The following is a 25983-nucleotide window of genomic DNA, read 5'->3' as shown; positions in this document are numbered from 1 at the left end:
GCATAGGGGTAATCATCCACGGCGATGATTTGCTACTCCCACCAGGTAAAGAAATCATCGTCGAATGCATTCCTAGGGACTTCCCCACCCCCCAGACGTTTCATCAAGTCAGCCCACCGGCCCATGCGTGGATCACGTGGACTACTGATGGAAACTGCTACCCTGGGGCGGAGTGCGGGAACCTTCTCGAAGAAGAAAGTGCACAAGATGGTTTCGAACCCAAAGTTCTTCGTCTGTCCCCTCCTAATAGAAGTGAGTTGTTCCTTCATGTTGGCAAGGAGAGGAGTACACCAGTCAAACACTGTAGTGAGACAGTCCACTGCCATGCTCATGTTTACCCATGATGCCTGATGTAGTGAGGATGATCCGTTCACTCGACCTATGGTGAACAAGATTATCCTGAGTGACAAACTCGCCACATGTGGGACAGAGATCTGACTCCCGACCTTCCGATGACCCGGGCAATAAATCTGTACATAGTCATCTATACTGAGGCTATTCTGTTTCCTGCCCCAGGAATGCACTACCTCTCCCCTTCGGGAAAGGCCCGTGATAAAATATATATCTTCCACTTCTACCCTGAGTGGCATCTGATCAATGATGAATGCTTCCTCATCAACATCCCAATAATCAATGAGTCTCTCGAGCAAACGCGTGTTGGCTTTCATATTTGGCAATTTGAAGAACTTTAGCAACCCGCATCCTCGTAGGGCATCTAATGCCTCATCATTGTTCATAACTTCATTATCCACAGTTGAGTGCTCTCTTTCGCGCCATGTGAGAGTCATCCTGGAAGAAAAAATCATTTTCATCCGTTAGTTTTGTGTATAAAATTAGTTTGTTGCGCACACGCGGGTTCCTTTGTATATAGTCGCGTGTAGGGCCGTCGTATACACGAGTTCTATATAGACAACTCGCGTGTACGCCGCAAAGGAATTTTTTGCAAAAATCCAACAGTAAAACATCAATTAAACTTCCTAAAAACTATCACAATTAATTGCAAGACAAGTTTAGTGCTTACCTGGAAGTTTTCGGCAAGTTTGAACGGTTGAATAAGTCACAGGGAAGTTTGCTCCTTTTGCTCCACAATTTTTGCTCTCCAAGTCAAACAGTGAAAATGGTAAGTCCAAAATTTCTTTTTATAAGTTTTGAAAATGCAAAATTTTTTCAAAATTTTATTTTGTTTGGTTTCATGTCACTTTTAACTTGGGAGCTTGGAATGTCGAGATTGGGTTGTTTTTCAGGACATTTTGGACATTTTTCGACGGTTTGAGATGGTTCCATGACTGCTGACCCGTCATGGCAGGTATCGTGTTCTCACTGGCATATAGGTTAGGGACACCATTTTTCCGTTGCATTATGCATACTAGCCTCCATTTGACCGATACATCTGCCATAGGGTCGACCCCATCGTGTTATGGTTCGTTAGCCATTTTCACTCGCCGATTCTTTAAATCATGACACGATGGTAGAGCCATCCTTTACATGGGCATCCTAGTTAGCACCTCACTGACATTTGTTGCCCATGCTGCTTCGTTTTGAGTAGGCTCTGGAGTCCTCTGTAGTCCCGCCATGACTTTTGCGTTGAAGACTCATTCCTCTTTGCTTCTTCGCTTCGTTCTAGCCTTATACCCTAAAGGCTCCTATGAGTGTCGAGTTGTACTTTTGCATTGCATGTTGACCATTTGCACCTTTTGGCCTAGAGCCGGCTTCACTTGGACTCGTGTTTAAGCCAACTTTTGACCATGACGTCTGCAAAATCAACCTTGCATACCTTTGACTTCTGCAGCTTGACATACCCAGATCCGTGGAAGGAACATACTTCTGAGTGTCACTGACCAGTTTTCACCTCCCTGCATTGAGCATAGAAACATTCCTTTCCCAGGAACTAGATCATCTGTTTCACCGACACTCGTTCTTTCCACTGTACCATAGCATTCTTTTATTCTTTTTTCGGCTTATCAGAAAAAGACAAGAAAATTAAATATTCCAAAAAAGAGCGGGAACAGGGACATTATTTCCATTTATTGTTGGCAGCTAGAGTCAGTCGTGTCGCCCTTGAACAAAGCACTCAAAACAAAGTCTCCTCCGCATGGGTGGGATTTAGTTTGACTTAGGTATGCCATAACCTTGTTATCGAGTCAGTTCTCCCCCGATTGGTTATCTCTTCCGATCATATGGAGGGTTCGTTCGTGCCTCCTGCATGACAAACTTATACAGATTCATCATATGCTGCCACATAGTCACATTGAGTCGTGCTTTTGTTCAAGGGAAGTTAGCCTGAGTCGGCCTTTCTGCGGTGTCTCTTGACTCATTTTTCAGTCGGCCATCCCTGGTTGTCAGTGTCATGTCTATCATCACATCAATTATATTGGTCCTTTACTCGTGCCGGTTTGAGAAGGTCCCCATTGACTTCTTGCTGGCGGGTCTTGTCCTTATCGACGACGACACCTTGCTCTGAGGACAGGCCTAGAGCCGCACCCTGGCCCTATTTTCATTATTGATAGGTCACCTTGTGCTCAGCATCGATCAGTATCATGGGTCTTTGACTGAGTGGTTTCCCTTGTGTTCGACGTCAACATACATTATCACACATTGGGATTCATGCAGTACCTTGGTTTCCATTTGACCCTATTGGTGGATACCTCGCCTCTGTGTCAGCTTTCATTATTGGTTGGTTCAGAGGGTTTCTGCCGTGCGCTATCCACATCTTGTGTACGCCGGAAACGTACTTCGGTTGGGTTACTACATCTTTTTTCGTCCGATTCCTTCCACATTATTGGCCTACGGGTTACACTCGCGCTAGATTGATGGAGGATGCCTTAATGCCTTCCTTCTAGCGGATCTTTCCCTATCGACTCCGACTCATTGCTCTGGGGCAAAGATCTAGAGTCCATTTGGCAGTACCTTGGGGTTTGCAGTCATTAGTGGCAGATCCTTCGCTATCGACAGTGGGAAACCATCATTGTCTCCTGATCGATAGATTCTTACAGGTGTTCGACTTCAGCTCATCTATTCACACTTGTTAGGTTGTACTGGGTACCTTGATGCTCATTATCATTATCGGTGAGTAGTCTCGCGTTTGTTAACGGTATACATCAATGACCGGTAATCAAACGATTTCTCACATGGTCGACTTCAGATCATTTATTCCCATGGTGTAGAAATGTACCACGGCGGTCGGTGAAGACGTCAGGTTGTATCAGCATTCATTGGTTCACTTGACAGTTGCTCCTGTTGCTGCTAGTTGATACCACTCCACCTTATATGTTGCAGTCAGTCATGGCGACATTCTATATGCTGGCACCTGAGTTTGCAGTGTAGTACCATCCTATTCCATCATGTTCAGTTGGTACCTTTTGGGATCAGTCTTTTATATCAGTGATCCGTTGCATCTTTAAGCATCATTGACAGTTTTATATGTGATATCTAGACATGTACTTACTCATTATGATCAGATGATCCATTATGTATCTTCCAGTCATGTATACTTGTATACTTAGTGGATCCGCTTGTACTTGCTATGCGGACATGCTTTACTTTTCCTGAGCATGGGTATGCCCGCCTCAGACAGCGTTTCTTTCTGATCTCCTTTCGGTGGCTTGGCAGGCTGAATTCTGGTGCAGTCCTCCTCGGTTTTTCGACAGAGTTCCTTTCCATGTACTTACATAATATATTTCGGCCATCATGTTCCCCTTCTGACCTCATACATTAGGGGGCATCTGTTATAGCTCCAAATCTCACTCTTATGGTTTGTGATGCTGCACTCATGGCCTAGGGCAACCCCTCCTTCCAGACCTGGTCCTAAAATTTAAAAAACAGTGTTTTATTCCCTATACGCGACATTGCCCTGAGTTAAACGCGTGTACACGCGGGTCTGTGTATACCCAACCCGCGTGTATGTATTAAAACACTTAAAAAAATAATAAATTCCTTATTTTCGGGTGGAGATCGCGGGTTTTACCTGCTGGATCACCTGTTAGTGCCTGTGGCCCAACTGTTCCCAACCAACTCCTAACTAAAAAACTACTTTGGAGATGGTATAAAAAGACATCAAAGGGAAGGCCAAAGGGAGAGAAAGAAGAGAGCAAGATTATTATGCTGAGATTTTCCCCTTAGACCAGGTCTGAAGTCCTTGGTGCTTTCTGCACTTCCCCCATTTTGCATAGGAAACCCTTGTTTCCATGTGTATTGGTGATCATTCATCCTTGATATCATCATTGAGTAAGACTTGGAAGGAGCTCTTGTTGGAGGCTCGAGGCTGGAACGAATCCGGGAGGAAGCTTTGCTTGGAGCCTGCTGAAGGTGTTCAGGTGATATCTTTCCGTTATATGTACTTTATTTGCCTTTATATATAAAGAAACACGTCTTTGTTCCCGAAACAATCTTTCTTTATGCTTATGAGATTCTTGTTTTGAATTCTTATGCAAGTGGTTACTTAAAGATTTTTATAACTAACTTTATAGCATAAAGATGGTTTATACATAAGTATTTGTACATGTACTGTTGTGTTCTTTGATTTGTTTGTCTTACAGGTCAAAGGAAGAAGAAGGGAACTCCAAGAAGGGTTTGGACCCTAAAGGCCTTCTCGAACGTAGGACCTTAGGTACATGCCCTTAACATTAGAATTTGTTTAAAAGTAAAGATGATGGTTGTGTGTGTGTTTCTTTGAATAAGCAATTTTCAGTCTGGTAGAGTCTTAGCCCAAAGGACCCTAGGGGTACTTTCCCTTCATCCAATAAGGGCAAAAAACATGTCGATGGCATTCCTGAGAGAAGAATTCATTCGTACGATACCATTTCTTTGAGAGGAACGACGGGAAATTGCAAATGTTGTTCCTTTTAAGAAAGGAACAGCAAAGATACTCAAATGCTGTTCCTTTTGAAAAGGAACAGTAGACACACTCAGGTGCTATTCCTTTTTGCAAAGGAACAACAAAAACACGCGAATCACACAGGTGCTATTCCTTTTCGCAAAGGAACAACAAAAACACACAAGTGCTGTTCCTTTTCGCAAAGGAACGGCAAAAACACATAAGTGCTGTTCCTTTTCGCAAAGGAACGGCAAAAACACATAAGTGTTGTTCCTTTTCGCAAAGGAACAGCAAAAACACATAAGTGTTGTTCCTTTTCGCAAAGGAACAACAAAAACCACACGTGTTGTTCCTTTTCGCAAAGGAACAGCAGAAACACACAAGTGTTGTTCCTTTTCGCAAAGGAACAACAAAAACACGCAAGTGTTGATCCTTTTCGCAAAGGAACAGCAAAAACACACAAGTGCTGTTCCTTTTTGCAAAGGAACAGCAGAAACACACAAGTGTTGTTCCTTTTCACAAAGGAACAGCAAAAACACACCAGTGCTGCTCCTTTTGCAAAGGAACAGCAAAAACACTTGGAATACAAGCAAGAAAAATCAAGAAAACATATATACAAGATGTTATGTACAAAAAATGAATTTCTTAAATCATAGGTGAGGAAGATTTCGCTTCCTCTCCTAAGATTTCCATATCAGTATCTTGTCGTAGCTGCTGACAGAAGGATTCCCAAGTGAGTGGCTTTCGATAAAGGCAAACTCGGTGGCCATTTACTTTGAATGCATATCCAGAGCCGTCAATTGTGATCAATGTAAGGGTCCCATTGTCATGTACCTTCTGGATTTCGTATGGTCCTAACCATCGAGTCTGGAGTTTCCCCGGGAAGTCCTGAAACCGAGAGTCGTATAACAGAGCCCAGTCTCCTTCATGAAAGACTTTATTCTTGATCAGCGCGTCATGCCATTTAGCTCGCTGTTGTTGAATTAATGCTGTATTTTGTAATGCAGAGAGCCTGATTTCGTCCAATTCATTAATCTGCTGTAATCGATTGATTTGTGCCTCACTAAGATCTAGGCCGACTTCCTGTGCAGTTCGTAGCGTTCGGATTTCAAATTCTATGGGGAAAATTGGCTGCTTTCCAAAAACTAATTGATAAGGTGAATAGCCTGTAGTACTTCTCCATGTGGTTCTGTAGGCCCACAGTGCCTCAGGTAGTCGAGTGGCCCAATCATGCCTATGCGATGCAATGGTCTTTGTTAAAATTGATTCTATTACCTTATTACTACTTTCTACTTGCCCATTTGCCTGCGGATGGTATGGGGTAGTGATCTTATGTTGGACATGATAATTGTTAAGTGTTGCAGCTAATTTATTTCCAACAAATTGTGGTCCACCGTCGGTGATTAGTTCTCTCGGAAGTCCATAACGTACAAACAAATGGAACAAGAATTGTATCACAGAGTCTTCTGTAGCCCTAAGTAATGATTTGGTCTCGACCCATTTAGTAACATAGTCTGTCGCCACCAGAATGTATGTCCTCTGATTTGATGATGGATTGATGGGCCCAACGAAGTCCAGAGCCCATCGTTCAAATGGCTCAGTGACCAATTGTGGTCTTAGAGGCATTTCATCGGCTTGGCCAGGTTTTCCTGCTCGCTGGCAGCTGTCACAGGCTTGTGCAAATTTTTTCGCATCCTTGAAAATTGTAGGCCAATAGTATCCCGTATGCAATACTTTATGTGCTATTTGTTTTTCAGCGAAATGTCCCCCGCATGGCCCGTCATGGCAAGCTTTTAGAATGTCGAAGATTTCGTCTTCTCAAATACACCTTCTGATTTGCATATCTGCCCCTGTATGGAACAAATGGCCTCCAATCCATGAAAACCGAGTGCTCTTCTAAACAATCTGCTTACGTTCCTGGGGGGTTAAGTGTTTTGGTAGCTTACCGACTGCAAGGTAATTGGCGACATCAGCATGCCAGGGTGTTCGAACAGCAACAGCAAACAGGTGCTCGTCAGGAAATTGATCTTCCACTGCTGCTGTTTCAATTGCTTTCGGTATTCGTGAGAGGAAATCAGCTACAGGGTTCTCCTTGCCAGGTCGATCCTTGATTGTGATGTCGAACTCCTGCAATAAGATCAACCATCTCGTTATTCTAGCTTTCGTAACAGGTTTATTTGCCAAATATTTGATAGCAGAATGATCTATATATAACACAACGGGATAGCCTGTGATATAATGTCTAAATTTGTTAACAGCATGTATTACAGCCAGGAATTCCTTTTCAGTAACAGTATAATTGAGTTCGGCAGAGGATAAATTTTTGCTGATATAGTAGATAGCGTATGGTCTCTTATCCTCTTCTTGCCCTAGGACTGCACCAATTGCTGTGTCCGAGGCATCAGATGAGATTTGAAATGGCAAATTCCAGTTGGGTCCTCGAAGGACTGGGGCTGTTGATAGAAGCTTCTTCAATTCCTTAAAAGCCTGGTCGCATTTTTCTGTCCACAAGAAATCAACATTGCCTGTTAAAGTATATAGAGGTGCAGCAATACGTGAGTAATGTTCTATAAATCGTCTGTAATACCCAGAAAAGCCAAGAAAACTGCGTACCTCCGTTTGAGTAGTGGGGGTAGGAATAAGCAAAAGAATCTGGATTTTAGCCGGGTCTACCTGGATGCCAGCTGCTGAGATATAGTGCCCTAGAATGAGCCCTTCTGTCATCATCATGTAACACTTTTCGTGACTCAGACAAAGTCTGGTAGCGATACAACGTTGTAGGACTTTTTCCAGGGTATCTAGAGCTGGGTCAAAATCATCTCCATATGGTGTAAAGTCGTCCATATACACTTCAAGTCCGTCATTTATTAGATCTGCGAAAATACTAAGGACAGCCCTTTGGAATGTAGCAGGGGCATTACATAGGTCGAAGGGCAAGACTCGATAGGCAAACGTTCCCCAAGGGCAAGTAAAGGTAGTTTTATCCTGGTCTTCAGGGGCGATTTGGATTTGGTTATATCCGCTGAAGCCGTCCAGGAAAGAAAAGAATTTCTTTCCTGCAAAGTGTCCAATACTTGATCTATAAACGGGAGAGGGAAGTGATCCTTCTGCGTGGCCTTATTTAACTCCCTGTAATCTACGCAAATCCTCCATTTTCCATTTTTCTTGGGTACCACCACCAGGGGAGAGACCCACTTACTGTCGGAGATGGGATAAATAAAATTAACATCTAGAAGTTTCTGAAGTTCGGCTTTTACTACCTCTTTTAGATGGGTGTTAAGTCTTCTTTGCGGCTGACGAACAGGTTTTGCATCTTTTTCTATGTAGATGTGGTGGGTGCATAATTGGGGATTGATCCCTTTCATGTCAGGGTAATCCCACGCAAATGCTCCTTGATATTTTCGTAACAGATTTACAAGTTTTGCTTCTTGGTCTGGTGTAAGGTTGGCGTTGATATTTAGGGCCTTACCAGGTTCAATTTCCACTACTTTACTATTGGCAACAACAGTCACTGGTATTGTTTGGTCATGTGTGTCTTTAAAAGGGTCTTCCTCTAGCTCACTATCAAATGCTGCCTCTATCATAAAACACTGTGTGTGAGATCTAGATTCAGTTTGACTAATGAAGTTATTGATGGCATCATCTTCTATTTGATCTTTAAAATCTAAAGCCTTCTGTACAGTCAATGGAGATCTGATATTGTTAGTAAGGTATGACACAGGATACTGATTGGTTTTGATCATTGGCAGGCTTGGCTGTGCTGGAGGATATAGAACTAGATTTTTAACATCTGGTCCTTTAGTTATAGTCATGTTTCCCTGCCGGCAACCAATGTAGGCATCGGCAGTAGCAAGCCAAGGTCTTCCTAATATTAGCGGATGTCCATCCAGTCAGGTTTTTGGATTAATTATCAGGAAATCAGTTGGATATTCCCAGGAGTCTACAGAAACCATGACATCGTATAGAGTGCCTTCTGGTCGAACTACAGAACGATCTGCCAATTCTAGCAAAGTAGAAGTAGGTTCTACTGATGTGATGCCAAGCTTTTGAAAGGTAGAGGTTGTCAAAATATTGATTTCAGCTCCTAGATCAACTAAAGCGTTAGTCAGGGTTTGGCCATAGATTTGGACAATCACAATTGGATTTCCGGGATCTTCATATTTGATAGGTGTCTCTTTTCCCGATAATAAGTCAGATAAGGTGCCGACTACTTGGACTCTTGGGTTAGTGGTTGTATTCCTCCTTGATTTTTTTATGCACAGTTCTTTTATAGTTTTTGCGTATATGGGAATATCTTGAATAGCTTGGAGGAATGGAATTTTTATGTACAGGTTTTGTAACTCTCCCAGAATGTCAAAGTCTGGATATTGTGCTGGTCGTGGTATGACTAATCGTTCCGGGAAAGGAGGAGAGGATGTATTTGTTTGTTGATGGGTCTGTTCTTTATTTACACCCTCTTGTTGTGGTGGTTGTTCTATTGGTAACTGATCTTCAATGTGAACTGTTTTGTCTCCCTCTGTTTCTATGATACATCCAGATCGTAACTCAAGGTCATTGCACTCCCTTAGGTCAAGTCCAGTTTCTGATGTTTCTATAATTTGGAGGGATTGGACTGGTCTATTATTAGGATTGGGATTGGGTTGGGCTGGGAGTTGCAGCGTTAGATTAGACTAGGGGTTTTGTTGTAAGGCTGGCAGAGTCGGTTGAGGGAGTGGAATAGTTCCTATTGACTGATATGTCAATCTTGGCCAATTTTTCTGCCAGGGTGAACCTTGTGAAGTAGGGGGAATCCATTGCGGAGGGTATGAGTTATTCTGCCAATTTGGTGGGGTGTAAAGAAAATTTGGCCAGCCAAATTGGCTTGTCTGATTCATCCATGGATTCAGAGAAGGAAACGGCTGTGATGACCAATTCGGGACTGGGGGTGTAGATTGGTTTTGCCACATACCATATTGCTGAGCATTATACTGCGGAGGCTGGAAAGAAGAAGTTGGGTCCGAAAACATACCAGATTGCCTAGGTTGCCATTGGCGACGTTGGTTAACAAAGTATGCTGGTTCTGATTCTTCTTCTGCTTCCTTGTATACAGCCTTCAGTCCAGGAAGTGAGGGGCAGCTCTCAGTAAGGTGGTCTTTCGTACATATAGCACATGTTTGAACTGTATCTAGCGGACATTCCTTGTGGCTGTGTTTTCTTCTGCATCGGGGGCAGAAAATTGCCAGATTTTGTTCCGCCTCCATTTGCTTTTGTTTAGCCTGCACAATATCAAGCTGAGTAGTTAATGTCCCCAGAATATCAGTTTTAAAATTTTCTAATAAATTCCCTAGTTCTACACGTGTTACCCCTTTTGTTGATATTTTGTTGTCTTTAACAAACCTATCATATTCTGTTGATTTTATCCTTGTGCTGCCTCTTGAACTCCTGATGCATAAATTAATGATATCAGCAAAATTCTCTTGGTAAATATCCCCTTTTCCCATGATATTCAATGTTTCAATCCACTGCTCTTTCATTCCTCTAATCAATGCAGTTTTCAACACATTATCGGGCAGAGGTAGTGATGCATAGGGGGATCTCTGTAAATTATACTGGAAATGTTCTACGTATTCTTCTAAAGTTTCATTTGGTCTGGCCGTCATTTGGAAAATTTCATCTTTTAGCTCTCTCGACCTACAATAATCCTGATATTTTTTAAGAAAGGATTCTTTCATTTGCTCCCAGTTGTTTATGACTCCACCACCTAAACCCATGAACCATCTCAGAGCTGCTACTTTTAAAGTTGAGGGTAACAGCTTTAATTTCTGGGGGTCAGTGGTGTAATCGTACCCTCTACATAGCACATCGAATTCAAATAAAAATGCATAGGGGTCTTCTGATGTAAGCCCATGAAACGTCGGGATGTGTTGAAGAGGTATTGCTTTCATGGGTGCATTTGCAGCAGAATCTACTATAGGATATTGCAATGTAGAAGTTTGAGTATTTGGCTGATTCTGCGCCATTGGATCAAATATGTGCCAATATCCTTCCGGAATTTCTAGGAGGGTATTCCTAGGTTGAGAAGGGACGGCCTTGGCAGGAACTGTTTTAATGACACTTCCCTTATCTGGGATTTCTGTCTGAGGGAATGGGGTGCCTTCAAGGTTAACTTTGGCCGTTCTCCCTCTGTCTGGGCTGTTTAACAATTGGATTATCCTAGAAGGAGACCTTAGTTCCTATATTTCCCCTGTTTCCCCTTCTCCTTCACAAAGATTGCTTAAATTCCCTTCTTGCAGCTGTTCTGACATAGAATTTCCAATTTCTTGGAAGTCCTACTCATCAGTCTGACTATGCACCTCAGCGTAGGCTCCAGATGGTGATGCTGTAGCCTGAAGGGAACTAGTAGGCTGCTTAGAATGAGTCTTTCTGAGGCCTACTGACGGCTGAGATTCGGTTTTCTTATAGATTTCGTCTATGAAGGTTGTTCGGCCAAGGGTCACCGGTCCTTTGGCTTTTTCAGGTTTGACTGGAGGTTTGATATTCTTTTCTAACTTTTTCTGCTTAGTCATGCACTCTAAAAACTACTAAATCCTATTCAACCAGCAATTCTGCTAAGAGAGCGGACGGTGGAGTAGGGCTTTTACATGCTCCGTACGCAGGTTCTTACCTTCCGTTTTTAAAATCCAACTCCCCCCTAACAGCTTTGTGCACTACTCTGTAAAGGGCAAATGGCTATACTCCTTCCCCGACAACGACGCCAAAATGTAGAGTTGTAACTAAGGTCTCTCACACCGCTAATTATTCCACATTAATAAGTCAATCCGGGAACGTTTTGTTATTGCAAGAAGTAGCTCAATCCGAGGCTATTTGTCCGAGTAATGCTTAGTAGTACAGGGTTGAGAATATAAAGGAAAACAGATGCTGAGTTGTAACTAAACTAACCTAAAAGATGGAATCACACAAAACAATTGATCAGTCAAGGGTACGGAAACAATAACCCATCCCTCTAGAAATTGATTAAAGAAGGGAAATTAGAGCATGGACTTATAGGTCTGGGAGCTAAGCAATGTCTTGCTGAGGCTCACTACAGCCTTAGGCCTTCTCTCACACCAAAGCAACAAAGGCAGGTAAATAAATCAACGGAAAGTAAAATGGAACAGCAGAATGGAAATGGGACAGCAATAAATGGAACAACAGTAAAATGGAACAACAATAATCAAATGGAACAACAATACTTAATGATTTACGAAACAACAACCATCACCTGTATGTACATGTTCTACACTAATATAGCAATCTGAAAGTATTGAATGATACAACTATGTTTCTAAACAGAGTGACGCTACTCTCAAATCCCACAAATATTGTTTCATAGAAATCCAATGACAGTAACATTCATACCAGTACTCTGTTACAGAAATGGCTGAATAAAGATACAATTCGACCCTGTGTAAATCCAATTATACAGTGAAGAGTCTTTACATAGAGAAATCATTCATTCATTAAACATAACAGAGCATAGCGTATCATATAAAGAATTCATCAGACTGCTAAGTAATAAAGATAAACAAACCACACACAAATCACCGTATAATGATACAAAAGCAAGTGTCCTTCGGAGCCGAGCCCTTAGCTGCGAATGGTACACTGCCTTAGATTACTCCAGACGCAGAGACGGAATAAACACCAAGTACTTTATATTAATCGCATTCACAAAAGTATAACAAAATCAGGTCTCAGTGAGACTCAATGATTAAAGTTTGTTCTGGAACTGTAAAATTACAAAAACGATCATCCTCTTGCTTAATGATGTTGTGCCATTATATAAAAGAAATGACGGAGATATCTAGATAATCAGAGATAAGTAAAGCAGCGATCCCTCAGGATCGAAGATCCTGAGGGATTCGCTAATCGTTCGATCTTTGCCGAGCTGGTATCCCGCATTATTTTCCTGGACTATTCAATTCCGATTTTTCTTGATCGTGTCCGCATCCGGTTCCCTACTGGAGGAACAGCAGTTATTTTTCCTCTGCTTCTCACTTTTGGGCGGGAACTCCTTGCTCGCATGTCTTCCTGCATAGAAAACGTCAATTATTAGCACTTGAGCTTCCTTTGTCTATTTTTGCACATTTGATCAAAATCCTTTATCTTCTTTGAATTCCTAATGCAGAAAAGGTTACAATTATTATTGAAAAACCACTAGATTGCTTGTCAAAAGCATACCTTCCAGGTGCTCGACAAATTTACAGTAAGTATTGACAGAGGTTTCTGCTGATGTTCATTCCCATTTCATGCCTGGGAACTCCTAACAGGAATATATTGCATCCAAGATGTAAGTGAACATGTAGATTTCTTCTTGCTGACCTTTGGGTAGCTGTCGAGCTCCTGTTACCTGTTCCTTCAGCCTATGAGCCAACATGTTGGACCAGTTGCATGCTTTGCCTTGACTAGCCAGTTGGTCTAACGCGGTCACCCAAATCCGTGGGAAGGTCTTAGTGCTCTCTTGGCCATACAAGTGACATGCAAAGATGACCAAGTATTGATACACCTTCCACAATATCTTCATCTTGTAAATTTGGTTGGGTGTCATCCTGAATTTGGTTGGCTCCCTGTTATAGACATTTTTGGGAACTGCAACCCCAAGCATAAAATGTCCATAAAATAAGGGATCCTAAGTCCCTAAAAGTGTTGTTCCAACCCCTAAAAGAACAAGGTCAACTAATTACATCATCTCCCAGAAGTTCTCCATCAAAAACTACTCAGAACTAGTCAAAACTGGATCATCTCACTTGCTCCATGGCCAGGGTGTGATGCATCGCACCTTGTACACACGGGAAGTGTGATTCATTTCAAAAAGCCCTTCTATGGGGTGCGACGGGCGAGAAGTGACAAATGGCAGTGTCAATCTGCTAGGTGGAGAGGCATGGAATCTTCCAGAAACTTCTCCTGTGACACTTGCCTCTCTGAATTCGACCAAGGATGAGTAAGAGATCATCAATGTCCAAGAGGAAGCAAGAACTATCAGAGGGAAGACACTAATCAAATCACAAGATGACTCATCTCCCTTACAGATATCTATATATGGATCCCTCATCCCAGAGATCCAGAGGCTAGAATTTTGCATCTTGTAAGGAATTGTTCTTGGTTTCTTGAGGCAACATCATAGTGTTGGGTGATATAAGCTTTGTATGAAGTGAAGAAGGGCTTACTTGTTGAGAGGATGGTGCTGGGTCAGAAAAACTGGTTGTAACTCCCTTGGCTCTTCCTTGATTATCAATAAAAGCTATTCAAGTTTTCCTCCATACTCTTGTGTCATTTATGTTTTATGCATTTGTATGGTGAATTTATATCTGATCCTAGATTGTTTATGATTATGATCCATGTTCTTGTATAGTGTTATGCTACTGTGATCCTACAGATACTCTGTGAAGCTGGGCGTACAAGGGGGCAAGTAGCGAAAGACTATCAAGAGAGAGAGGAATCGAACTAGGAGACAAGCGCAAGACAGAGGTTTGTCTTCTTTGTTCTTCTCTCATCTATATTTCATAAAGGAAAAATGAAAGTAGCTTTACTTTGTTTGTTTCTAAGGTAGCTACCACACCTTAGTGGGATAAGCAGTTCTGTGTAGATGCTTTTCCCTATAACAAAATGTCGACTCCGTTGGGGAAAAATTGGGAAGAAAACTTGCAGAAACTTTGTTGGTAGCAAGTCGCTCTTGAACATGACACTTTCACTCCGCATCCAAGTCGGGTTGGGTTGTTTCATTCGCCAGTCACATCACCATGGTCCCATAACACCATCCACATTTGGGGTTAATGCTACCAATCCATCACGTCAGTGTCGCCGATATGTTCAAGAGAAGTCATTCAGATAATTCACCTGTGTCTCACCCGCTACAATACATTTACACTCCATTCTTTCATGACCGCCACCCTGAACCTTATGTCATCAGATCGTTTTCACCTCCATTAAAATCATTTTCTCCGTTCCGTGTCATTGATGTGGGATTCATTAAGGCCCTCCTGTGACAGATCGCTTCTTGTCGACATCAGCTCATTATCCAAGAATTCGATCTAGGAACACCCCGTTTAGTACTTTGAAGCTTGCATGCCTCAATGGCAAGTTTCTCACTTCCGGCGACAGGTTTACATCAATGGCCTTCAACCGAAAGATTTTGCGTGGTGTTCGACGCCAAGTCCTTTATTCACACCACGTGAATTGTACTACAGTACCTTGAGGGTCATTATCATTATCGGTGATTCCTCTCGCGCCTGTTAATAGTTTACATCATTTGCTGGTAATCAGGTGATGTCTTTCCATGTTCGACTCCAGAACATCTCTCACATGGGTAGACGGGTAGACCTGTACTTCGAGTGAAGATCGAATGAGATTGAATACCCCAGATCTAGTTTCATCCATCTGGGTTTCGATATATATTCAGGAAAATAAAGACATCAAATGTACATCATTGCTACACAGATAATCATCCAATCAAAGGGATGATGGCTCTACCAAAATCATCAGTCTACACTCAAACGATTGGCTGTCCTATGTACATGAAAATGAATTTATAAAGTTGAGCATGAGAATGCCCGCCTCAGCTAGATCATGAAAAAAAAAATTATGAAGATAATGTATTGTATTGTATCTTATTACAGGTCTCCTTCCAGCTTGAAAGAACTTCGGATCCTCATGATAAAGCATTTCACCCGACATCAAAAGATTAATGACCTCATGCTTTAGGGGGCAACTGTTATAGACATTTTTGGGCACTGCAATCACAAGCATAAAATGTCCATAAACTAAGGGCTCCTAAGTCCCTAAAAGTGTTGTTCCAACCCCTAAAAGAACAAGGTCAACTAATTACATCATCTCCCAGAAGTTATCCATCAAAAACTACTCAGAACTTGTCAAAATTGGATCATCTCACTTGCTCCATGGCCAGGGTGCGATGCATCGTATCTTGTACACACAGGAAGTGCGATGCATTTCAAAAATCCCTTCTATGGGGTGCGATGGGTGAGAAATGACAAATGGCAGTGTCAATCCACGAGGTGGAGAGGCATGGAATCTTCCAGAAACTTCTCCTATGACACTTGCCTCTCTGAATTCGACCAAGGATGAGTAAGAGATAATCAATCTCTAAGTGGAAGCAAGAACTATCAGAGGGAAGACACTAATCAAATCACAAGATGACTCATCTCCCTTACAGATATCTATATATGGATCCCTCATCCCAGAGATCCAGAGGCTGGAATTTTGCATCTTGTAAGGAATTGTTGTTGGTTTCTTGAGGCAACATCATAGTGTTTGGTGATCTAAGCTTTGTATGAGGTGAAGAAGGGCTTACTTGCTGAGAGGATGATGCTGGGTCAGAACAACTGGTTGTAACTCCCTTGGCTCTTTCTTGATTATCAATAAAAGCTATTCAAGTTTTCCTCCATACTCTTGTGTCATTTATGTTTTATGCATTTGTATGGTCAATTTACATCTGATCCTAGATTGTTTATGATTATAGATCCATGTTCTTGTATAGTGTTATGCTACTGTGATCCTGCAGGTACTCTGTGAAGCTGGGTGTACAAGGGAGCAAGTAGCGAAAGACTATCAAGAGAGAGAGGAATTGAACTAGGAGATAAGCGCAAGACAGAGGTTGGTCTTCTTTGTTCTTCTCTCATCTATATTTCATAAAGGAAAAATGAAAGTAGCTTTACTTTGTTTGTTTCTAAGGTAGCTACCACACCTTAGTGGGATAAGTAGTTATATGTAGACACTTTTCCATGTAACACTCCCTCACCCAATTCTTCAAGACATGCCTTGAGTTGGCATTGCTACTAGGTATGTAGAAGGGTGTCTCCATGGTGATCACTAGCTTTGGAAAGTGGTACATCTATTGATAATCTTGTGCCCTGAAGGTAGCAATCTTTGTCCCACTAGCACTAATCAATGTCATCATCTTGGAATCAGTGTGCGAGATGATCCAATGTATCATGTCTGCGAATGGAAACGCGGGATACCTGCATGCAATCCATTACAGACCAGACTTGTGAATGTTCACATAAACTTGGTGATCTTGAAGATCTTCCCCAAATGTGCCTTAGAATGCATCATTGACCTCTTGCCATTTCAAATTGATGTCTTTATTTACGATCAGCTTGGTGTCTTCATAAATAAGAAAACTCGTAGACACTTGTTCAACTTCTGCTCCAATTGCACTTCCATCGATGTCCTTTCACCCTGATCTCTTGGAGGCCATTGATCCTGAACTACTGAGAGATGGACGAACACTTGCTATATTTGGAGACAAAGTGACATGCATGGAAAGAGATATGTCAATTAAAAACAAAGAAAACTTGAGGGATGACATGCAACATACCCAGGGAACTGCTGGCAAGGATTATGCAATTTTCACTGGAAGGATGGAAGACTGACTGCTGGAACTACGCAAAAGGTAGTCTAGACTGTTAGGAGGCTGGTTGAATGCTAGAATTGTGCAATGCACAATCTAGACTAGCCTGCTAGGAGTTGAGATTGTGCAATGCATAATTTTAGCTAGAAAGTGATGTAGGCCCAGGGACTGCATTACACAATTTTCTAGGCCAGTAGTCACTTCCTCTCATAATTGCGCAAGGCAATAATAGAGGGCAATGACTGGCCATATTTGCGCATTTTCTGGGAGGAAGGTAGAGCCTTCCCTCTCAGAATTGCGCAACACTGTTTAGGTGAGGTAGAGTCCGGACCAAGGTCGCCAAGACCTACTAACGAGCAAATGAAAGAAAATGAAGATGTGAATGCATGGTGATACTAAGTGTAAGAAGGAGTGAATGATTGTGCATGAAAACAGTGAATGCAAGATTCAGAAAATAGAAAAACATGCATGTGTGTGAAATGAGTCACCAAATCGGCGACCGTTCATGTAAAACAGTGTCATGCATGGGATAACAACGAGATGCTAACAAAAACTAAAATTGTGCTTATACAAGCTAACATGTATGCAAATGACAAAAAATGTTCAGAGAAATCAACCAGACAACACTCACACAAGACAAAACATAAAAAGCGATAGAAATGCTGCAGAAGACAAGAAAAGTGGACTTACCTGAAAATAACTAAGCCAGATGTGCCGAAGACTATTGGATGTGCTGTGGGATGTCATAGCTCCATGATTGATGTGAATAATGAGATCTAAAGCATCAAATAAATAAGTTTAAGTTTCATGAGGTGCATGCCACAAATATAGGAAAAAGCGACACTTGGAGGAAAGTGTCTAAATCATGTAACCTCATGCTGCTAAAAATAGCTCCCTAAAATGTAGGGATGCTTTTTGCATGTTGATTTTTGCTATTTCAAGGAAAAGTAGCCCATGCATGCAAGTTAAGTTTTCTCAATCCCGGAGGGAATCAGTCAACCTGAAGGGACATGGAACAACCCACTTGACTGAGGGAGATTTTTGCACAATTTGTGGGAGGAAGTTGGGCTAGATGTCCAAAGGGATTGTGAAATTTCTGGGAGTAGCTGACTGTTGCCGAGAATTGTACAATTTTTGGGTTGAGCTGGACTGTTAGGCCAGATTGTGTAATTTTCACTGGGAATATTGTTTGACAGGATTTCGTAGTTTCTGGGCCCAGTAGGCTACTAGTTAGATTTGAACAATTTCTAGAGGGAAGGTTGGTTCCCCTCTAGAATTGCACAATTTTCTAAGGGAGATTCTCAGCTAGTAGATGGCCCAAGTCCAAGATGGTAGCTTGTGAGGGGAGTGCAGAAATCTATCATGCAGAGGCTGGCAAGTTGCTAAAAAATTAATGAAGCTCACGTACTTGATAGTGCAAGACATGCTGCTAAGGATGGTTGGTAGGGAGGCTCCAAAATGAAGCTAAGGAAAATTTTTGGAGGGTGGTTGTATCTGCTACAACACTTTTCAACACATTGGTAGAAATCAAGCACTGTGAATGAACCTTGTTCGTGAAAAGCAAGTCTAACACCTCCGTAAGTATTGTTCAGTACTTTGTTTGTATTGGTTTCCACACTTGATTGTAAGATGTAACATCTACCAAGCCCTTGGTCGGTCGACACACATTCCAAGCCAAGCCAACATAGTTGTTTCGATTGGGGATGATGGGTATATTGGTGCACAAGATTTATGGTCGTCAGAGTTTTAGTTTCATCTCTGGTGTTGCTCCGCTGTGAGTAGGCCTGGACAGTACCCTGGCGAAGTCATGCAGGAACACAAGCATTGCTCCACTGCCAGCGAGCTTGGTAAGTGCCCTAGAAAAGTTACTTGCATCACCTCTTTGTGCAAGAAGCCTTTCTATTCTTTCACCTTATTCATTTTTATTTAATTTTTTCAAATTTTTTCACTTTTCATTTTTTCATTTTTCATTTTTCATAACTGTGCATAGACTTATTCATTTCAAAGGCGGAAGAGGGATCTCGACTTATTGAGAGTAGAAGAGGTTGTTCCTTCAGAGAAGTAGTTTATATATACCTCTAACATGCTTATTAAGCTTTTCCCCCTCACATTACTCTACTTGACTGAGCTGCCAAGGATTAACAAAAAAAAACCTTACTAGAGTAGGTGACACTAGTTAGTGTGCAAGAATTGTGTTTTCACCAAGGTTCACTTCAAATAGTATGTATTTTCCATTGGCGTATCATGGACTAAAGATTAAAATTTCTTCATGCAAAGGCAAGATGACAAATAAACAAGTATTGACAACTACACAAGTCCTCTTTTACTTTACCCAACTTGTTTCAAGAGTCACACACGGGTTCATGCGAAAATAACCTACGAGCGCAAATAAGAAAACAAACAACAAAATAAAGGAGAAAGTAGAAGTGAATGTGTAAGAAAAGTGAGTAAGCAAACAAACATGAAAGGCAAGAACCAAACATACATGCAAGAAAACAAACCAAAATAAAACACTACTCTTACTCCTAAGCTAACGGTGCATGGCTCTGTTCACATGAAGTGATACTTCCAATGCAGCCATCGGCGAATTGGTTGACCCATTTTGGTGAAATCATGGTTCACGAACAACATAGTTGTGTGAACCAGAAAACATGAAAGATATAAAAATGAAGGCAAGCACACTCTAAGTTTAAACATGTCCACAGAACATAAGTGAGTGCAAGTGCATGACGTGCAATCCGTGGACTTGCCATGGTGCTATGCGGCACTGCATGCAGTTGTTAAGCATACACATGCTCTTGTCTGTGAAATGCAAGAAAATGAAAGAAACAAAGACAACTTGCGTCATGCACATGTGCTTGCGATGTAAGGTTCCTCTAATGAATGAGTGATGGGATCTTGCAACTCGAGTGGAGGAAGCATAATCTATGTTTGAGATTGATCTTCAATGCATACAGATTAGTGATGAGGAACCTTGGGTGCTTCAACAATTTCCTGATCGGAAGTGAAACCAACCTCAGAACAGTGAGGGCCTGACATAACCATCATCTTGGGTTGAAGTTCCTCCATAGTCTGCGAGGTTTTGACTTCAGTGAAACATAGATCATCATAAACATGTGGCTTGGAAAAATCATCTGTGATAGAATCATCATTGTGATCGAATATGGAATTAATATATCACGACATTTACGATCAACAAAATCAATGATTTCATTGGCATCCTCATGATATGATGAATTAAATAGAGGGGTAGATGAGAAGTAGAAAAATTCACCCTCTGTGTTTCTGGAAAACGAAGATGAAAAATCAAGGGGATTTCCAATTAATAATCTATCCTCTCCATTGTCGGATGATGGACTGACATCTAGTGTGTTCTGCAAATGATCAACAATGGGTGCATCCATAGACGAAGATACACATGTAAAATCATGGATGACAGAATCGCCAAAGTTGTCAGGAAAGAGGAGGTTAGGACATAAGGGAGTCATCCTTCACCAAGGGTTGATTCTTAAGCTCCCAGTCATACTCTTCATGCATGATAGTGCAGGTTGGTTGTGCAACACCAACTCCATTAATGGCTTGATCCTCGTTCACAACAATTATAGAGTCTAGAATGGAAGAACACAGGACAATGCAATTCAGAGGATCGGCATAACATGAAGACAGAGGTTGAGGCAAAACAATCTTGTGAAAACCCATGGGCTTCGTAACCAGATCTGTGCAAAAATCGAGAGGAGTGATGTTGAGAGGATGTGACAGTTGAACTAATGTGTCTGCCTATTCTCCCACATCACTCTGCGGTGGTGGATTTGTTTGATGAGGGGATGATGGACAATCACTTGTGACAATGACCATGTCCATATGTGATTACGCATCTCCATCACCAAAGTATGATGAGTGGGGCTTGGGTTTGAACTTTCTTTTGGGATTAACAGATTTGGTAAGATAATACTCAAATCTGTCCATGAGATACTCGAATTTCATATGACTTTTTGGATCTTGAAACTACAACACACAGAAGCAGTCCCAAAATTCCATAGGTGATTATTGTGGGGACTTCCGTTGTTGTAACAATTTTTGGTCAAGAGGTTTTATATCAAAATGATGGAAAGTAGATTCAATGAGATCATAGAACTGGTCAAGTGAGTGCACGCTGCGAGGAAGCAGACTCCAACACCATTGTTGTGGAGATTTGTGAAGTGTGTATGAAAGTAGCAGGCTCACCTCTTCTATATAGAAATCATCAGCATTCTTAAGGAATACATAGAATTCTTCTAAGTACTCAGGCCATGCTACTTCGCCTTCACCATCATATGTGAATTTGGACAAGAGATCAAAAAACTCCCTTGCGATGTTGAGAGGTTCGGCATGGGAAAGACATCGTGGAGGAATGAGTGTAATAGAATACATGATAGATGTGCAAAGGTTCAAAATAGGATGAGAGGACACAACTTGTCATCTGGACCTCCTTCTAGCGCTAGAAATGTTGATAGTGCTAGACCCGCCAACATGTCAGGGGATCTCCGAGGTAAGAAGTCCCAACTTGACCTTAGACTGCTTGGTGTAGGAGTCCCAACAGTGGGTCATATGATATCGCCTTGACCGTGGTTGCACGCAAAGGTAAGTAAGATGCCCCTATTGGTAGCAAGGGTGTGACATATGCAACAAGTCAGCGAAGGTGTATGAACGATTCTAACAAACAGAGGGTGATGTGAGTGCGCCCCTTGGAAACCTGTGAAATCACGTGGCTAAGAAGGGGACACACGAGCAAAGATAAATCACAAAGTAGAAAGAAAGTAAGCTAACAATCCAAAGTGATGGTTAAACCAACAACAAATTTCAATAAGATTCATACATATTTATATAGAAAAGTCCATACATGCAAGCGTAACAAAATAGATACATATACCACTAGAGTAAACAAGTTAGTTGAAGTACAATAATAACATATGCATGAAACGTGTTGGCTCTATTATATTGATAAGTGAAAGTTCCAATCATACAGTAGAACCATGACCAACCACTAGTCCCGATATTGGAACGTTACAGTCACAACCACCTGCTCCTCTAAAGATATGCACTGGAAGCCAAGGATCATTACAATACTCTCCAAGGTTTCTCTAAGATACTCCTATCGGAAGCTTGGCTGACCAAAAGCCCCTACAATAGGTTATGAGGGACTATATATAGCAAAGGGCGGGGTGACCCTTGAAATTCCCCTTTGTGATTGTTCATCTACCTCATGACTCTTCAACTACTCTATGAATGTTATGTTCAACTATCGACACTTGAAATTCCACATGACAAGATGTTACATTCAATCTTCACATGTACCCATGTGAGACAAAATAGGCTTGAGAAATCCATGCAAGACATCACTATGACTCAAAAAATTGTGGGAAGACTAGATCATCGACATCCTCATGATGGTCGACAGTGGTGAACTGATGCCAAGCTCAATTGTCCATGATGGTGTTTGTGTAATATGGGGTGACATCTTTCTGGAAATGAACTCTTGCCTTCGTTGCTTATCGGCACACTTCTCTTGCTCCTCTCTCCAACTCATCTAACATCATCTACATCATTGTCTTGAGCATGGTTGGACTAGCGACACACTAATGCATGGTTTCTGTACTGATCGCTAACTCTGCACCAGTAGCTATGTACATCAACTTGTCAAAGTACGAGTCAAGCTCCAGTCGAACTTGTACCTTTGTCTTTGCCTCAGTGAGTGTCCCAATATATGGGATCACATGTGCATGCACAACAACATCCATGCTTCTGAATACCCGTGCATAGGAAGCCTGCAAACTAATGATGAGCTGCGGGAGTTCTTCATAGTCCAAGATCTGACTCTAAATACATGCCTTCAACTCGACCTCTCTAGGCTTCATCATCTTGGGGAAGTGTAATGGGACTCCCTTATATCTCATTGTCCATGTTTGAATGTAGTCAATAGTAGCATGCATGTTTGACAAGGTATGTGCTCTCCTAGCACATCACTGTTGCCAACCATTGAGATGGGAAACTCCCTTATGCATAGTACCAAACTTGGAATACAATGCCCTCATGACAGTCTCAAGGGAAAATACCTCATCTAGTATTGCCTTCTTTAACTCGGCTCGGGTGGATGTTGTAACCAGTTCTCCTCCTTTCTTAGTTGCCTATAACTCCTTAGCCATTCGATCGTTATCTGCTATCAAGAAGCGAACACTTGAGGTAGTGGCTTTGGCATATGATCTGGTAGCATCGGCCAATGCTTTTGGATTCTTACGCACATCAGACATGATCACTCATTCTTCAAACTATGTAGGAGATGTGTTGTCATCCTGAGTAGACACTTTGCATGATTACAAAATTCTATGCAGCTATGCGTCGAATGATACATTGTGCATCTCTTCTTCCAGATTGTCTCCAAGGATCTTAGTGTCTTCTTGGTCACTTGGGACTTGCTCTACTTCCAGATCTGGTGAAGCTAGTGGGTCAACCTCTTAGTGGTAAGGCATGAGGTCGATGTCTTCCTCTAACTCTTGCTGCTCCATATCCATGTCCATCTACTCAAGTGCTCGTTCAATCTCTTGAGAGAAGTCCTACTCTTGCGATTTCTCACCCTGTCTTATTTATGTCAACTGCTTGGATGAGTCTACTACCTGTACAGGCGAAATTTCATTTGTCTGTATATGTTGTGTCCTACTGTACCTGTTATTGCTATGCTTCCTTCTCATGTCTACGCAAATCCTATTCCTTCCAGAGTTGCTCCTTCAACTCCTGAAACTCCTTCACTGTTTGCTACATCCTCTGTTTTTCTCTCTGCCTTTGTGCGATCCTCCTATCCCGCTATTGCCTCTTTGCCTTTATTGCCAAAGATTCCTTCTACACAAGTGGGTGTGCTATGAACTTGCAGCTTTGTTCTACCTATGCACTGTTGATAATCTTTCTCTTGCCTTTTCCACGCACCGATATCTTTACCACGTCTAATGTTGCTGCAAATGCTCTCCTAGATGCCACTTCACATTACTTCTCTAACAATTCCACAGCGATGCCGACCGGTTCATTGGGACTGGAGAAGCTATGACAATATTTCCATGGGTATTCTTTCACCCAATGACACACCCCATGGATCCACTGAAAGTATACTCTCGCGTAGTGATCCTTCACCAAACAATGTAGGTCATACGAATTGAAGGTTCGGGTGTTGAAAGGAGATTTCTTGATCTCCTCTGTTTCGGAATCTGAATGCTTGAGTTTCCATATCTCATATAACCGGATACACAAAGGAAGAGTGGGCCAAGGTGCCTTCTTCTTCTGGTGCAGCCTAGCTGACAGTCCTACCGAGATGTGGTATGATACTTCTTGCATGATGAGCTTGTCCATGGCAAACTTCGGCAAAAGATGTGGAGGCTTCTTTGCACTATACATACATATGAAGGTGTTAGACGATGAGGCATACCAATCCGCTATGTCCATCAGTGCCTCCATTGATTCCTTTTACATGAAAGGTGGATCCTACTCAAATATCGTCTTGTATGCCGTGGTGACAAAATGATATGACAGTTGTGTGATAAATCCTTTGAAGTTGCATTCGGAAAATAATTCACAATAAGTATTGACAGAGGTTTCCACTGATTTCCATGCCCACTTCATGCCCAAGAACTCCTGACGGGCTGTCATGCGGAAAGAGTCGTTAGTGCGGACACAACCGACCTCCCTAGAAGCAAAAGCTTTCTAGTGACAAACAAGACAAATAAACACTACCTTTCTCTAAACATGCATTGTGAATACAAGTAATCAGGGGATCTTTAACATACCTTTAGTCCAACGCTTTGTAGTAGTCCAACCTCGCCGATCCAGATGAGCTCCTCCTTCTCTTTGAAACCTGCATTCACTAACAAGCCAAAATATTAAATAGCACCTGATAAACTCATAAAACAATAAATATCCATCATATAGACCAAGGAGTATATGAAACAAACCATGAATAACAATCTGTTGAGAAAAATAAGTTCATTTGTATTAAGAGGTAACAAAAGGAACCATTACAACCTAAGCCTTGGTGTTGTGCAAGTCCCTCCTAGGGTCCAGCAAGAGTTTTCCTTTACTTTGATCAGCTCACCCACTCTCAAATAAGGCTAGGAAAGGATGGAAATCTCTCCTCTCAAGCTTTACAAGGGAGTCCTAATTCCAGCAGCATCTACCCTTAGGAATGTTCAGCTTTCAACCTCCTCTCCCTTTGGCCCAATGCCTGTATTTATAGTGCTCTAGAGGAAGTTATTCAGGTCCACCATCAATGGGATAAGTCCCTCTTTAGATGGGATAGCTCCCCTCTTGATGGGATAAGTTCCTCTTTGGTAGGGATACATGAACCATCTGGAGGTGCTTCATACACGTCAAACAAGCTTCTAGAATGCTCTAGAAATGACCACAAGTAACTTTTTGGGAGTGAAACTTGCGCCTTTTGACCTTTACAGGAGTATGCACTCATTGCTTTATAGACAGAGCGTACAAGTACGCAGGTATTGTGAACTTGGGGTGCGTACACGCAGGTAAGGCTAAGAGAAACTGCGTACCCAGAGATATATAGATTTTAATGACTCTCTCTTTCTTGGAGTTTGACATGGAGAGAAGAGGTATGAGGCTTGCCAAGGAGGATAGTATGACAGTTGATGAAGCCATACTAACTGCAAATAGTCATGGTGACAAATTTTAGTGTAACAGATTGCCCCCTAAAGTGCGAAGCCTGTAGTAGATTAGGGTTTCATATTATCTAGGAAGGGTGAAGTACTTT

This window comes from Pinus tabuliformis, chromosome J (genome assembly GCF_031772625.1).
Source record: "Pinus tabuliformis cultivar Carrire ecotype Pingquan chromosome J, CPIR1, whole genome shotgun sequence".
Classification (NCBI taxonomy): Eukaryota; Viridiplantae; Streptophyta; class Pinopsida; order Pinales; family Pinaceae; genus Pinus; species Pinus tabuliformis.
The sequence above is the reverse complement of the archived record's forward strand: the minus strand, read 5'-3'. Positions refer to the sequence as shown.